Here is a 16,660-nt window from a genome sequence, read left to right as displayed (position 1 = left end):
TGACTAGAAATGGCAACAAACTAAATAAAAGCAACAATGCTCGTACAAGCAACCACACAACAAAAAGCAAAAGCAGTGTGTGTTATCAGTGGTAGAACATAGTTAAAAGTAAATGCTAAAAAAATCTAATCTTATACTGGCAACTGCAACCTAGTATCTGAAAGTTTCACTGCTAATGCCAACAGTTCTTTAACAACATTCATAACCAAAGCATATTTATTTTGATATTTTACCTCTATCTTATAATTTCCGAAAGATATCATCATCACATACAACAAATAAATACACATTTGCAAAAATAATAATAATTCTGTCTAATATGGATTAACAATTAAACACTAGGTAAAACACAGCTTTTGATAGTCATTCACAACCACTATGTTCAGTGATGCATTTGTGAATAGGAACCTAAATCACAGTAAAGGACTTTAAGCCCTGAGCCAGTGTTTCAACAGGAGTCTGAGCTGCTCTATTTCCAATTATGTAGCATCGCTTTTATTTACATGATTTCTGGTTTTCATCCAACATCTATGAGCATGACTCAGCTTGGCCTCCAGCCTGAACGCTATCTTCAATCTTTACATCTCGGACATATGCAGCACCTCTTAACGCAGCCTTATCAGTATTTTTTACTGAATGTAAACATTCCCAATCAAGATTTATGCCAAATGAATGCTACTGACAGTAAACAGCACAGTAAACACTGGTCTCTGTCTAGTAATAAAAGGTCTTGTGTTTCTCAAACATAAAAAGCCACCAGCGTTGTTCACAAATATTTGTGTGTACGTCAAATAAAGCCATCTGCGTGCAGAATTTTGGTCTCTGAAGGTCTACTGGGTTCATGGCTAATGTGGGCCAGATTGAGGACAAAATCAAGTTACATGGTTCTATAGGGGTATCTGAAGCATTACCATTAGCTTAATTTATACATAAGTCAGAATAAACCTTAAAACAGTATGTAACAGTAAATAATAGTAAATTGTATAAATATACTGGTGCAGTAGGAAGTATACAGTACATACTGGTGCAGTAGTATACAATATATACTGGTGCAGTACTGGTGCAGTATGTAGTATACAGTATATACTGGTGCAGTTGGAAGTATACAGTACATACTGGTGCAGTGTGTAGTATACAGTAAATAGTATAGTATATATACTGGTGCAGTGTGTAGTATACAGTATATACTGGTGCAGTATGCAGTATACAGTATATACTGGTGCAGTGTGTAGTATACAGTATATACTGGTGCAGTGTGTAGTATACAGTATATACTGGTGCAGTATGCAGTATACAGTATATACTGGTGCAGTGTGTAGTATACAGTAAATAGTATATACTGGTGCAGTATGCAGTATACAGTAAATAGTATATACTGGTGCAGTAGGAAGTATACAGTACATACTGGTGCAGTGTGTAGTATACAGTAAACAGTATATATACTGGTGCAGTGTGTAGTATACAGTATATACTGGTGCAGTAGGAAGTATACAGTACATACTGGTGCAGTGTGTAGTATACAGTAAATAGTATATATACTGGTGCAGTGTGTAGTATACATTATATACTGGTGCAGTATGCAGTATACAGTATATACTGGTGCAGTATGTAGTATACAGTATATACTGGTGCAGTAGGAAGTATACAGTGCATACTGGTGCAGTGTGTAGTATACAGTAAATAGTATATATACTGGTGCAGTACTGGTGCAGTATGTAGTATACAGTATATACTGGTGCAGTATACAGTATTTACTGGTGCATTATGCAGTATACAGTATATACTGGTGCAGTGTGTAGTATACAGTAAATAGTATATATACTGGTGCAGTACTGGTGCAGTATGTAGTATACAGTATATACTGGTGCAGTATACAGTATTTACTGGTGCATTATGCAGTATACAGTATACTGGTGCAGTGTGTAGTATACAGTAAATAGTATATACTGGTGCAGCATGTAGTATACAGTATATAATAGTGCAGTATGTAGTATACAGTATATACTGGTGCAGTATGCAGTACACAGTATATACTGGTGCATTATGTATTATACTGGTGTAGTCGGCAGTACAGTATTTGATTACAGTATGTGCGTACAGTACACAATTATGGTATCCTAGAAAGAACAAGGGCTCACAATCAGTTCACTCTTACATTTTGAAATGTCAGCTTTGTAATTTGGACATGAGTTCTGATGCCACTTGCAGCTCTGTGTGGTGTAACTGCATCTGGCTGGAACACCCAAAAGCCCTGAGAGGGAATTCTTCTTCTATCCTGATTGCTCTGACCATTATTGCAAAAAATGCACACTCAGCACAGGGACGAGGTGGCGATTAGACGACAAAGAGATATGATAACGCATGATTACAGTCGGAATATAATTAGGGGGTTTAGCAGAACAGTTTTTGTTTTAATAAGCTTAAACTGCAGGTTTTAACAGTGCTTATGTGCACATATTATGCACAGGAAGGCTTTTCTGGAATGCCAACCCAATAGTGTTACAGTAGTGTTATGTATCAACACTGTTTAGATGTTTTTGTGGTTTTATTGTCTCCTTTTGTATTTTAGGCTTTAAACTTTTTAGGTCCCTTAAACTATAAACTACAGAATGTGTTACGATTGTTGTTCTGTTCTGCCAGGATCGACAAAAACAAACTCTGCTGCCTTTTACTCATCCCATGTTTTGTACTCTTGAAATATAAACTATTATAATCCACATACAAACTAAGTCTTCTTTATCACACAACAGCTACCAAATGGGAGGTAGGGTGGGGGGTAAAAGCAAACTTTGTGCTTCTTCTGACAAAAGTCACGTCCTGTTTTATACAAAACTCACAGATGTACAGGAATGGCTAATGGGGCTTTGATTAAAGGTTTGTGATGCAACAAATGAACATTAAGATCCAATTATGAATCAAATAAACACAATCTGAAAAACATTTGTCAATTTATAGAAATTGTACATAATTTTAATCATTTCCAGCTTGCCAGAATTACAGTTGCCAAGACATGTTTGCTATTTAAAGTTTGGTTCTTTAGCTATGAGCAAATTGCATCTTTTATTTAATTTAATTTAATTTTCAATCACGGCATGTCCGGTTCCACTGGGAAAGACTGTGTTAGGCAGAAATACCTTGGAGATGGTGCCTATCCATTGCAGGGCTTAAGACACAGCCAATCATGTCTGTGTAGATCCCCAGCCGGCCGATGGTGAGCTACCGTAACAGACCTCTCCGCCACCCTAACCTAACCCGAGCCCCAGGATTAATTTAATTACAATAACAGGCAGATTTTACATTGTCTACATATTTCAGCTCATGTATACAAAACTTAGAAACAAGGACCCTGTAAAGAGACACTGTACTGAGAAGTCTCATTAATCGGTTCAAATGACAGGGGGCCGTTTTTAAAAAACAGCTGGTTGACTTTAAAGGCGGCCCACTGATCCGCCATCTCTGTGGAAAGCTGTGGAAAAAAAACATTTGTCCAGTTCCTCCAGTGGGCTGCCATTTATGTACTGGAGGCATAACCACAGTCAGGAACTGCTGGAAGTCTTTCAACTTTTAAACCTTAATGACTGACTTGGGTTGATGAGTATCACATGCTCACGTCAGCGGTGTGTGATTGAAAACACACCTGAACGTTTTGTTTTAAACTGTTACAATAATGTGCACTACAAGTATTCCAAAAGTATTTAGAGACCTCATTACATTCACATCCCCCCCCCCCCCACCACCCATATATACAGTTGGCCATATATACAGTATAGTCAGCATTCAGTCAGGACAGAATTCTCCACACCAGATTTACCTAACCATTTCATTATTCAGGGTGCACTGTGGCATAATTATACTCAAAGTTTGAAGCATCAAATTTTCTACAGTGTAACTGTATGCAGGAGTATGTAAATGTAATTTTATGCAACAACACCTCAAACCAACCCTATTATTTTTCTTTTAGTGCATTTACAACAGGAGCTTTGCATTTATAAAGGTAGTCTGTTCATAGAATATGTTTGGACTAGTCCAGAGTCCAAAGGAAGTGTGATTTGCACCACTTTAGTTCATGCATGCTATGTGCTTGGTCATGGAATCCCAAAATTTATCCATAAAGTTCTGGACAAATAGTTTTTGTTCTGGCTTTGCTTCCTGAGGCAGTTTGGAACCTGTTAGTAAGTTCTGCAACTGATGTTTTACATGCTGTTCGCTTTAGCACTTGCTATTTCCATTCAGTGACGTACTGCTTCAAAGATTTTTACATTCATTGCTATATATCCTAGTATCTGGCTGCAAAATGGTTGTTCATAATCCAGCACTGATGAGTTTCCAGATCTCCAGCTAACACTTGCTCATAATGCAATTAAATCTTGGGCGTGTGTGCTGCTGTTTGTTTACGGACAACCAGTCTATGAAGCTCCTGCCAAACTGAAATTGTGCTCATGTTGCTTCCACGGGCAGTTTGGAAGTCTGCAGTGAGTGCTGCAACAAAGGAGAGATGTTGCTCCCTGATGCTCACTCAGCTGTCCCCTTCTGTGACTTCCAACCAGCGCTGTTCTATGTGCTCACAGTCTTTATTCAGAGTCAGAACTGAAAAGTTGTGTTGTGTAATAATGCTGTGCAATCGTCACTAGAGGTTTTGAAGTGACCTAAATGACTAAGTCCTCAGAGACACGCTTGTAAAAAGTTCCAACAGAATGGACGTTAGGTCAGACATGCACTGGGGATTGTCCTCAGCGAACGCCCGTCTGTGGGGCTTTACAGCGACGTGCACTATGTATGTAATACCCTTTCTGGCCCCCACCCTCACTCTCCCATTCTCTTTGGTCAGAGCCGAACCCTAAATCCACCCCACCGCACCCCAACACACCGCCACATCTGTCTGCAAATGTTTTTTTTTCATGCCTCGACACACATAATGCACACAAAGATACGTTTCTTCCAGAACCATGTGCTGCAGAATTTTTATTCAAGATGTGGTTCCACATGTTAAATGAATCCTTCTGCACTGCTACATTTCATCTGTCCACATATTGGGTAGCACATGAGCAGTTCTATAGATCACAATGTTAATAAAACTGCATGTACTAGAAAAAGAAAAGTTTAGGGGCAGATGCAGGGGCAGTTATAAAACTTTTATGAAAGTTTTATAAACTTCTTCGTTTAGAGTTAACATGTTAATAAAGGTCCACATCTTTACTGAATACTTACAATAGAACAGAATCCCTTTATTCGTCAGATATACAGATACATGTGTGCAGTACAAGGAAATTCTTTCTTCACATATCCCAGCTTGTTTGGAAGCTGGGGTCAGAGTGCAGGGTCAGCCACTGTACGGCGTCCCTGGAGCAGAGAGGGTTAAGGGCCTTGCTCAAGGGCCCAACAGTGGCTGCATGGCAGAGCTGGGATTCAAACTTTCAACCTTTCAGTTGGTAGCTCAAAGCTCTACTCATTAGGCTACCACTGTACCATACTTTCTTTAAATGAAGCAATTTGTGGTTATGTGCAGCACGGTGGCACAGTGGGTAGCCCTGTCACCTCACAGCAAGAAGGACCTGGGTTCAATTCCCCGGCCGGGTGGCCAGGGTCCTTTCTGTCCACATGGGTTTCCTCTGGGTGCTTCGGTTTCCTCCCACAAGTCCAAACACATGCAGTCAGGTTAATAGGAGGTACTAAAATTGCTGTGTTTGAGTTTGCTCTGTAATGGACTGGCAAGGGTGGCATGGTGGCTCAATGGGTAGCATTGTCGCCTCAAAGCAAGAAGGTCCTGGGTTTGATTCCCAGGTGGATCGGTTCAGGTCCTTTCTGTGTGGAGTTTGCATGTTCTCCCCGTGCCTGCGTGGGTGTCCTCCTGGGTTTATTTTCACTTTTTGCAGGTGTATTACTTGGCCCCAGTGACAATGCATCACCTGCCCCATTACAGTACAACTACTGACGGGAAGGGGAGGGAGGTAATGGGGGGGCTTGGGTGGCACTGCAGCCTAACACACTAGCACATTGGGTTCCCTTTTGAGCGTGCTGCCTTTTAAGGTTTCCTCTTTATGCAATTTAGGGAGAATTTGTTGAGTAGCAAAAATGCCTACTGTTAAAAGTGATGAACAGAACTGAAATAAACTGCTTTATATTATAAGTTTGTAACAGAATTCTATAAACATGTTTTATTTTTTCTCAGTACAAGAAAATGCATTTACACTACAAATTTGTAAATCAGTTATTTACTTTAGATGAGACTTTGCATTAATACCTGGATTACGTTAGCTATGTTAGCCGTGTAGCTCCAGTACCAATCTAAAGCATAACAAAACTGAAGAACATCTCAGCACAGATGTCTTGGCAGATTTATTACCTTTAAGTTGAGGGGGTGAAACTGTGAACGTTTGCCAAAGCATTTCTTTAAAGTAAAGCCAGGCATGAATGCACATCTGGGACATATGGAAACGTTTTCTTAGTGTCTGCCTGATGCTACAGCTAACTTTCAACAACAAAGATGTGGAAATCTGGTCAGTTGTCTACAATGGCACCTGTGATGTGACACAGAAAGACAACGAGACACACGAAAAAGTTTGTTTTGCATACGTTTGACGATAAAATCATGACGTGCGAGCATTTAGCAGCCATGCTGGCATTGTAGAAACATCATGTGAAAGTGTGAAACCACTGGAATCCCAGCACACTGCATTTCTCAACCAGCAGCAACACACAGAGGAGCACGTACTGTACATTGTACATGTACATTGTTGATTGTTGGTTGTTTCTGAATCCTACTGTTGCAGCCCTCTTTTTTTTTTACAGATTGACCTTAGTATTGGCTGCATCGCACCCCTATATCACATGATTGATCTCCGTTAGTGCACAGATTCTTTAGAAATCCAGTTAGGATGTTTTCACAGCTTTGTTCTCTTTATATTCACACCTGGGAGTGGGACTGATATTCCAGCCCATCAGTGCAGAGCACCCTGCTATACGGTGTGTCTGCAGAACGGATGCCGCATGCTTTCATCATGGGAAGACAAACACTCAGTATTGTTTCTGTTTAAGTGGTTGAAGCTGATTTTCGTCCAAGTTCCAAAAACATACCAGTAGATGGAATAGCTTGTGTAGCATAATAGTAGAAGTACCTGAGTTTTGGGGGTTTGTATACTGGGCTTGGCTCACATATACAGAGAACGTTACAAAAAAAACCTAGCCACATATCAGTGCACCCTTAGTGCAGGTCCCAAGCCCGGATAAATAGGAGAGGGGTGTCAGGAAGGGCATCTGGCATTTATTTATTTATCAGGATTTTAATGTCATGTTTTACACTTTGGTTACATTTATGACAGAAACAGTAGTAAACAGACAATTTTGTATCTCCAATTCACCCCACTTGCACATCTTTGAACTGTGGGAGAAAACTGGAGCTCTCTGAGGAAACCCACACAGACACGGGGAGAACATGCAAACTCCACACAGAAAGGACCCGGACCGCCCCACATGGGGATCAAACCCAGGACCTTCTTGCTGTGAAGTGACAGTGCTACCCACTGCTAGTGGAGTTGCTAGTCTGCATTGTTGTGAGTGTGATGTGAGTGAGTATGAATGAGTGAGTGAAAGTGAAGGGATTGGCGCCCCCTCAAAACACCTACTTCTGCTGAACACATTATAAACACACTTCCAGGAGGGATCTACTCCAGCTAAAGTAGTTCAGCTTGTAACCACTAGAGCCAGAATATGACACCATGAAATAATATTTATTAGGATTTATATAAATATAAATAATTAAACATAGATTATTTAAAGTAAAACTGTCTTAGAGCACTAGCAGATTTATTAGTTCTTCTTTGTACACTATATGGCTAATAGTATGTGGGACGCTGACCACAAATGTGTAGGACAACACATGCCAAAACCATATCTAACTTAGAGTTGCCCCACCTTCACTCAAAAGATTTATTCCACGAGATTTTGGAGTGTAAGAATTTGTGCTCATTTATTTGAATGAGCATTTGTAAGGTCAGGCACTGATGTTGGACGAGGTCTGTTGTGGAACAGTTTGTTAGGAAATGTTAAGGAGCAGATTATTAGGCGCCCAGGTGGCGCAGCGGGATATTCCACCAGCACACCAGTGCCGAGACTCCTCGGTTCGAAACTCGACGTTGCCACCGGTCGGCTGGGCGCCATCTAGCGGGCATAATTGGCAGTGCCTGCAGGGCGGGATGCCCGGACTATGTGGGTGGGGTCTTCAAACACAGTGTGAGGACCCTGATTGGCGGATAGAGAGGCGCCTGTGCAGAATGAATGGGTGAAAAAAGGTTCCGCTAAGGGCTGCATGCGGGTCTGAGGAGGCGTGAGCAGCAATATACCCACCTCGACTGCAATCAGGGATCCACCAGCAGCGGAAAACAAATTGACTACAATAAAAATGGGAGAAAATGCATCAAATATAATAGAAAAAAGGGAGCAGATTATTGATTTAATGTACCTGTTAGAATGAGTGAGACTAAAACACCCTAATTCAGTAATTAGCAGCAGTGTCCATATTGTTTTAGCCATAAAGATTTTATAAGAGGTCAGCATGTGCATATTATTTTACTCAAAATTAGTTAAAAACTGTATGTTAACCTTTTCTCACTGTCAAAAAAAAAACAATGTTGTAGGAATGATTCCTCAGTGTGTTCAAGAGACATGCTGCCCCCTACCCACTCCACATTTCCATCCATGCTTTTATGCTGGAGGGTTCACCATGAGTTCACTGACCCACAGTAGGTCTGTGTGTTCCCTCCTACTGAGGTCTGAGCAGGATGTGCGTCAGTTAGTTCAGGTTAGCCATTAAACACTCTGTAGGGTCTGACATTGATTAAAAAGCATCGATCCTACAGACTTCTGGTTTTCATTTACAGACACCTGCTGTAAAATAGATAAAGGGCGGCCGACATTTGGAATGAGTTTAAAGAAATGTTGATGAGCTTTGCAGTAAACTGTCATTTCACATGACGAGGCAAAATCAAGTGAAGCCGTTAAACATAAACACTGCTGATTGACTTACCTTCAAAATCCACTGAGCCAATTATGTTATATACATATACAGTATAAGCTCCATAAAGATATAAAGAAAAGCTTGGTTTAAAGAAACCCTCAGCCCCACTAAATAGCTCTGAAATGAACTGGAACATCAACTGAGGATTTCTTGACCAACATCAGTGCCCGGCCACAAAAATGCTCTTTTGACTGAAGGGGCTCAAATTCCCACAGACATATTTCAAAGTATTTTAAAAAGCCTTCCCAGAACAGTGGTTGTTGTTATAGCTGAAAAGATCACACAGATGCCACTTTATTTTAACACCATTTGTTTTTGAAATGGGATGTCCAACAAGCTCATGGTCAGGTGTCTAAATAACAGTGTTCATATGTTACAATTATAAACAAACAAGCTGCTCCAACAGTTAAAAGAACCAAGTTAATGTTTACATGAGAATAAGGTAAAGCTTTTGGGAGAAATTCAAGGGTTTGAAGTGTCATGTCACTACGCTGTCATTGCTTTGTGATGGTTGGCTGCACAGATGGGTCAGCTTTTCTTCATTGCCCTTTGTCTCGTGTCGCTTGTAGCTGACTAGCCCCTGAAAATGCAATCCACGTCATCATGCTGTCAATTCTTGGTCTGCCTCGTCTTCTTAGTCCTGTCATAACAGCACCTTCAGTGTTGACATGTGGACACCTCATCACAAGCCCAAATTAATGTAACTTAATGTGTTTCAGTAGCTCTTATGTCTGTTTGGGCATCTTGTAAACTTGCTCAGTGGTCAATTCAGTGAAGAAACATAACAATACTGTCTGTGTGTGGTTCTGTCCACTTGTTCAAAGTGAATGTTTACATGAGAGTAAGGTAAAGCTTTCGGGAGAAAGTAAGTCTGAAGGGTTCAAGAGTTTGTGTCATGTCACTACGCTACCATTGCTTTGTGATGGTTGGCTGCACAGACTGGTCAGCTTTTCTTCATTTCCCTCTGTCTCGTGTCGCTTGTAGCCGACTAGCCCCTGAAAATGCAATCCACGTAATGTTCTTGGAAGTCCTGTAACAAAAATGGCTTCAGTGTTGACATGTGGACACCTCATTACACGCCCAGATTAACCTAATGTGGTTCAGTAGCTCTTAGTCTGTTTGGGCATCTTGTAAACTTGCACAGTGGTCACCACCGTCCTCCATGGGATATTTCATGTGTGAGGAATCGATATACACATCAGAATAAAAACAGACAACTAACAACAACTAACCCTTATACCATCCAGTTCAGCAGTAACCCAGACTGTTATTATTAGTGTCACCACGCCCTCTGTTGGTTGTACTAAACACTCTCTAGGTTTAGTGGACCAGCCTCTCTCTGTTATCATCAGCTTTACCAAAAAACCAAAATAAAAGTTAAAATGGATTTAGGGAGTCAAAAAGCGCACTTAAAGTGCCCTTCTACACTATAATACATTCTCAACAATAAAAAAACAACATGGCACAAAGCGGGTACTGGGGTGCTACCTTCAGATGGACCATGTTTGATGAAACATGTTTTAAATCATGATAGCAATTTAGTGTTGTCTGTTCATTCACTTACTTTCACTGACATTTTATTTAGAATCCTGGTGGTTCCAGCATCACCTTGAAACACTGGTTGCAAGGCACCATTGAGAGGGCACCAATCCATCCAGTGGTGCCAAACATTCACACTTTACCTCTAAGAACAGTTATAGCAGCTCATGAAGGAGAACATGTAAACCCCCTCACAGACAGAGATTGTAGGTTAGGATCAAGCCAAAGAGTATAATGGTATATAATGGTAAAAGTGTATAATGTGTATAATGGTATAGCACTGCTATAGTAGCAGCAGTGCCATCACACACAATCTGTACAGAAAATGTACAACAAAAGTTACCTTTTGCTGTTAGTGATAAATTAACAGTGTGTGTGTGTGTGTGTGTGTGTGTGTGATTTTGTGTGTGTGTGTGTGTGTGTGTGTGTGTGTGTGTGTGTGTTTTACAAACACTGGTATGATTAGTATTAAGGTGTGTTCTCTTCTTGTGGTACCGAACCCACAGAGAGAATGCAGTATTTGAGTGCATTGTTCACATTCTTTCGAGCTATATAAACACACACACACACACACACACACACACACACACACACACACACACACACAAACATACACACACGTTTTCTTGTGTAAGCACTAGGCACTAGAGGGCGCTGTTGGTAGAGCAATTCAGTGAAGAACCATAACGATGCTGTCTGTTCGTGGTTCGGTTCACTTGTACACAATTAATCTGAATTATTACCTGATCTGTATTTTCCATCATTTTCAGATATTCTTATCTTGGCAACATACCAAGGTTCGTATTAAAAAAGAACTACCTACACACTTCACATTCGGGTGACCCAATGTACCAGGATTGGGGGGCATTTTAAAACATTCCTGCCATCTTAACAACTGATTGAAACACTGACTGATCCTTACATTACACAAAGCCAGTGAGTGAGATATGTTTATTTTGTACTTTTACATCAGTATATTGGTGTCCCCCCAACATATATTGTTATTATGGACTTGCTTACGGGTTTTAGCAGAATTGTGTTGTTAGACCGTTGTTTACTGTATAGAGTAAAAATGTTTACTGAAGAAGCACTTCTGTAGGTCACCTTAAACAGAGCATCTGCTAAATGCTGAAATTATAAAGGTTATTTTTATGGTAAACATTTACCCCAGTGTAAAACACATGGTCCTAAAACATAACCTAACCTAAAGCCCCGTTGGAAGGGCAAAGATAAAGGAAATACAGTTTTCGGTACGTAGTAAGAAAAATGTTGATTTTCAGCTTTGTAGACAAACAGGGAAAGTTCATTTTACCACTGTGACAATACGGTGGCAATACAAAGATACAGCTTGATCCTTGTCTTTCTTTAGTCCTGAGTTGTGAGTCAATTCAAGCCAGGTTTGTGGCCTTTATTGTCCTGACAGAAGTGGTCTTGTCCCGTCCACAGAGCACAAGTGAATGGTTTGATGAGAACTGTATAAACATCATGCAGATCATAAGTTGTGGCAACATCATCAGATCTCAACACAACTGAACACCCATAGGAGATTTATGATGCAGGCTTAAACTTTTGTGTAGAACTGCACACAACTCTGGCACGTGCTTACAGATACTTGCAGTATGACATTCAAACAGTGAAAAGAATAATGTTATATCCGTCTAAATCCAGACACTGAAAGAAATTGATGCCAAGGTGTGATGAAGGTGTTCTAGTGGCTCATGGTGGCCAAACACCAATAATTTAAACAGACTTCTGTCATGCATAAATTGTTTCACATGGTATGTAAATATTACTGAATTACTTTCTTCTTTCCTTACCTCTACTCACTGTCTGTTAGGAGTTTTCAATGTTCTCCCCATGTACAGGAAATGTGTGGGGTTTCTTTTCCAGTTTCTAATTTAATTCAATTTGCCTCTAAATGCATATGAGAGTCAGTGTTTTACTTTTTTTTCCAGTGCACGAGTATCAGTGATTGCTCATTAGAGGTTGTTTTTATTCTATCCAAGTACCTGTGCTAAATTTGGATACCCTTGTTGACCAAGGAACCAAGCAGACTAATATTACTTGATTAATTATGTCTGAAATTTACATGCAGGTCATGTGCTTAAGTATTTTTACATCTATATGATTTAACGGGACAATTTGTCATTTTACTCCTTAAATTTCTCTTTATAAGTGTTGATATTGTAATTATATTAAAAGGGTGTGAAATTTGGGTGAGACAGACATGATGAGATAGAAGTACAGTTGCTTTCAGTAATATTAAATAAGTTTATGCTGCTGCGAGCTCCACTGTTCCGTCAGCACTCGTCCCACACCGGGCAGCGTTTAGCAGGTTTTGTTTTTTACCATAAAAGGCCACGCTGGACCCAGACTGGGCTTCCTGTGGGAGGAACCTCACCAAATAACTCTCTCATTCCTCTCTCTCATTCCTCTCTCTCATTCCTCTCTCTTTCTTTCTCACACCCTCTTTTTGTTGCTGTACATATTCATTCATTTATCTTTTTCCCTGATCAGGTACAAATAAAGAGCGCATTAGACCTCTGCACCACCTGAATGCCCCAACAGAAGCTTTACTTTTAATCTAATGTCATTAAGGTTTATCATGTTTTATTTTAATCAGAGACTGAATCCTGCTGTCCACATTATTTCACTACACAGAACAGCACAGAACAAACCTTTACTCATATATCCAACTTAAATAAACGCTCAGTGCATCAGAGATCTAATCACATCGGTGTGTTTCCTTTTCCCGAAATGATTTCATGAGGAAGCACCTGTGTACAACCCGGGGGCTAATAACACGTCATGTCTTAAGACTCAGACATGCTGGGACGGTGCAAACACAGGTCTGTAGATGGTAGAACCACGTCATTAGGATTTCCAGGTGTTAGCTGAGATCATTTACCTGGCAGGTTGTGTGAGGACAGATCGGAGGCCTCGGTTTGCTTTTCGAAGCAGAAATTGAAATATAGTAGTCGAAGAAATAACAGATTTATTATTAAAACTGCTACTGGGTTACAGTTCTTGCCCCTCATAAAATTGGGTGCATGATGCCCTTACCCTGTGCGCCTACCCATCTCTGCGTGTGTGTGCATTGTTTGTTCTATTCCAACATGACACCATTATTAGTTTTAAGATAATATTCTCATTTATATCAGGAACATAAGAAACTAAAATGATTTTAAATGACAACAATTAATAGACACTTTATTTTTATTGGTATTTATTGGTTTTATCACATCCTAACCAAACAAAACTACTCTCACTTTCATGGGTATCACTGTGCAACTGGAATCGTTTAGTTGTACAATAGCTATTTTATTCGTAGTTCTGGATTTGGATGTGTATCGTATTGTACTGTAGGGTAGTGTGCAATGGAATGGGAGCTTTTGTTACCCACTATAGCCCAAATACCATGGCATTGAGATGGGGTGAAAAGTGAAAAGTTTGAATCTGGACGCTGTTGTGCTGTAGGAGAAACTGTCTTTTACTCTAAATGATATCTTGTTCTTTTCCTGGTAGCACTTCACATCAGGTCGTAGCCGGTCAGTGAGTGGTGTGACATTCCACAACTTATCTCCAGCTCTCAGTGCCAATCTGTCTCCTGTGGGTCAAACACTGCTTCCACCCACAGACTATTTATACAGATTACCAAGAGCTGAAGCTTTCCTACAGTGATGATAAGTTTATTCTTCATTAGGTAACAACTTTATAGGAATAGTTCACTTACAAATCTAATTTGGGTATTTTTACCCTCATGCCAAATGCATTTGATTAGCTAAGTCATGTTCAGTGTTGAAAGCTGTATTTTTATAGCAGTAGCTACAAAACCAAAATGATCTTTTCTCTCAAAATTATTTAGTAAATACACCAATCAGCCATAACATTAAAACCACCTCCTTGTTTCTACACTCACTGTCCATTTTATCAGCTTCACTTACCATATAGAAGCACTTTGTAGTTCTACAATTACTGACTGTAGTCCATCTGTTTCCCTACATACTTGTTTTAGCCCCCTTTCACACTGTTCTTCAATGGCCAGGACCCTCACAGGACCCTCACAGGACCACAGGTATTATTTAGGTGATGGATCATTCTCAGTACTGCAGTGACACTGACATGGTGGTGGTGTGTTAGTGTGTGTTGTGCTGGTATGAGTGGATCAGACACAGCAGCGCTGATGGAGTTTTTACATACCGTGTCCATTCACTGTCCACTCTATTAGACACTCCTACCTAGTCTGTCCACCTTGTAGATGTAAAGTCAGAGACGATCGCTCATCTATTGCTGCTGTTTGAGTCGGTCATCTTCTAGACCTTCATCAGTGGTCACAGGACGCTGCCCACAGGGCGCTGTTGGCTGGATATTTTTGGTTGGTGGACTATTCTCAGTCCAGCAGTGACAGTGAAGTGTTTAAAAACTCCAGCTCTGCTCTGTGGTGGTCCTGACCATTGAAGAACAGCATGAAAGGGGGCTAACAAAGCATGCAGAGAAACAGATGGACTACAGTCAGTAATTGTAGAACTACAAAGTGCTTCTATATGGTAAGTGGAGCTGATAAAATGGACAGTGAGTGTAGAAACAAGGAGGTGGTTTTAATGTTATGGCTGATCGGTGTACATGTCTGTGAGAAACAGAAGCAGATTGCACTTCGATGCCAACAAACAGTTTGGAAGGCGTGACAGATTTAGGACTTTTTTTCACCTAACCACAACCATCAGAGAGATTTTAGTAGACACCACTGGATTTTTGACAGGAAACCAGGTTCAGTGTCCAAATAAAATAAACATTTTGCCAACAAACACTCAAAGGAAGCTCAAACAGAAATGAACCTAATCCCAAAAGGCTAAAACTGAGCTGTGGTTGAATCTGAAAACGAAAATGTATAAATCCTCACAATATCAGTTTACAAAGCACAGAGTCTGTTTTTGCCATGGTTATGACAGGCTCGACCCAAAAGCTTTTGGATTGGGGTGGGAGAGCTGCACACAATTGTGCTCACACTACACAAACGTTTCTAATGAAAAGCATCAGCGGAACACAGACTGATGTAATCAAAAGTGTTCACCCCTCCTAATTACTGAGTTCATGTGTTGAATTACTGAGTCATATTCACAATGATCGACAGGTTTAGTGTGGAGACAGAGCCCTCTTGCAACAGGCGTACAAAGGTATTATGGAAGGCCTTTCGAAAGTAATAAAGGTGGTCAGGTGTCCACATACACTGATCAGCCATAGCATTAAAACCACCTCCATGTTTCTACACTCACTGTCCATGTTGTCAGCTCCACTTACCATATAGAAGCACTTTGTAGTTCTACAATTACTGACTGCAATCCATCTGTTTCGCTACATACTTTTAGCCTGCTGTGATCCTGTTCTTCAGTGGTCAGGACCCCCACAGGACCACCACAGAGCAGGTATTATTTAGGTGGTGGATCATTCTCAGCACTGCAGTGACACTGACATGGTGGTGGTGTGTTAGTGTGTGTTGTGCTGGTATGAGTGGATCAGACACAGCAGCGCTGATGGAGTTTTAAATACCGTGTCCACTCACAGTCAGTAATTGTAGAACTACAAAGTGCTTCTATATGGTAAGTGGAGCTGATAAAATGGACAGTGAGTGTAGAAACAAGGAGGTGGTTTTAATGTTATGGCTGATCAGTGTATTTTTCCCATATACGTTGTCAAAGGAAAGATGCACGACGTACTGAATGCAGGAATTGTAATAATTGTGACATGGTTTTAGTAAAAAGCTGGCCATTGTTTACACTGTAATAAAATGTGAACCTCACAAGTTGTATTTTTCCACTGTAATGCACAAATCATAGTGAGCAGAGCTACTTCAATAAACCTGTATAAAAGTTTTTAATCTTTATATAATTATAACCTTCAGGATTTACCATTCTACTCAACAATCCACTCTGTTACCCTCTATATCAGCATCCTGCACCACTTCAGTGTTCAGTAATGGGCTTACATTTGGAAGCAGGTCCTCCCTTTCTGAGCATCCAACACTTTTTTAAACCAAATGCAGGAGCACCAAATAAGGAGAGGGGATTCGAGCTGCTGGAAATACTTCTGGTCCAAGCCGTTCCTCCATCC

Source organism: Trichomycterus rosablanca, chromosome 17 (genome assembly GCF_030014385.1).
Source record: "Trichomycterus rosablanca isolate fTriRos1 chromosome 17, fTriRos1.hap1, whole genome shotgun sequence".
Lineage (NCBI taxonomy): Eukaryota > Metazoa > Chordata > Actinopteri > Siluriformes > Trichomycteridae > Trichomycterus > Trichomycterus rosablanca.
Note: the sequence above shows the minus strand (reverse complement) of the source record.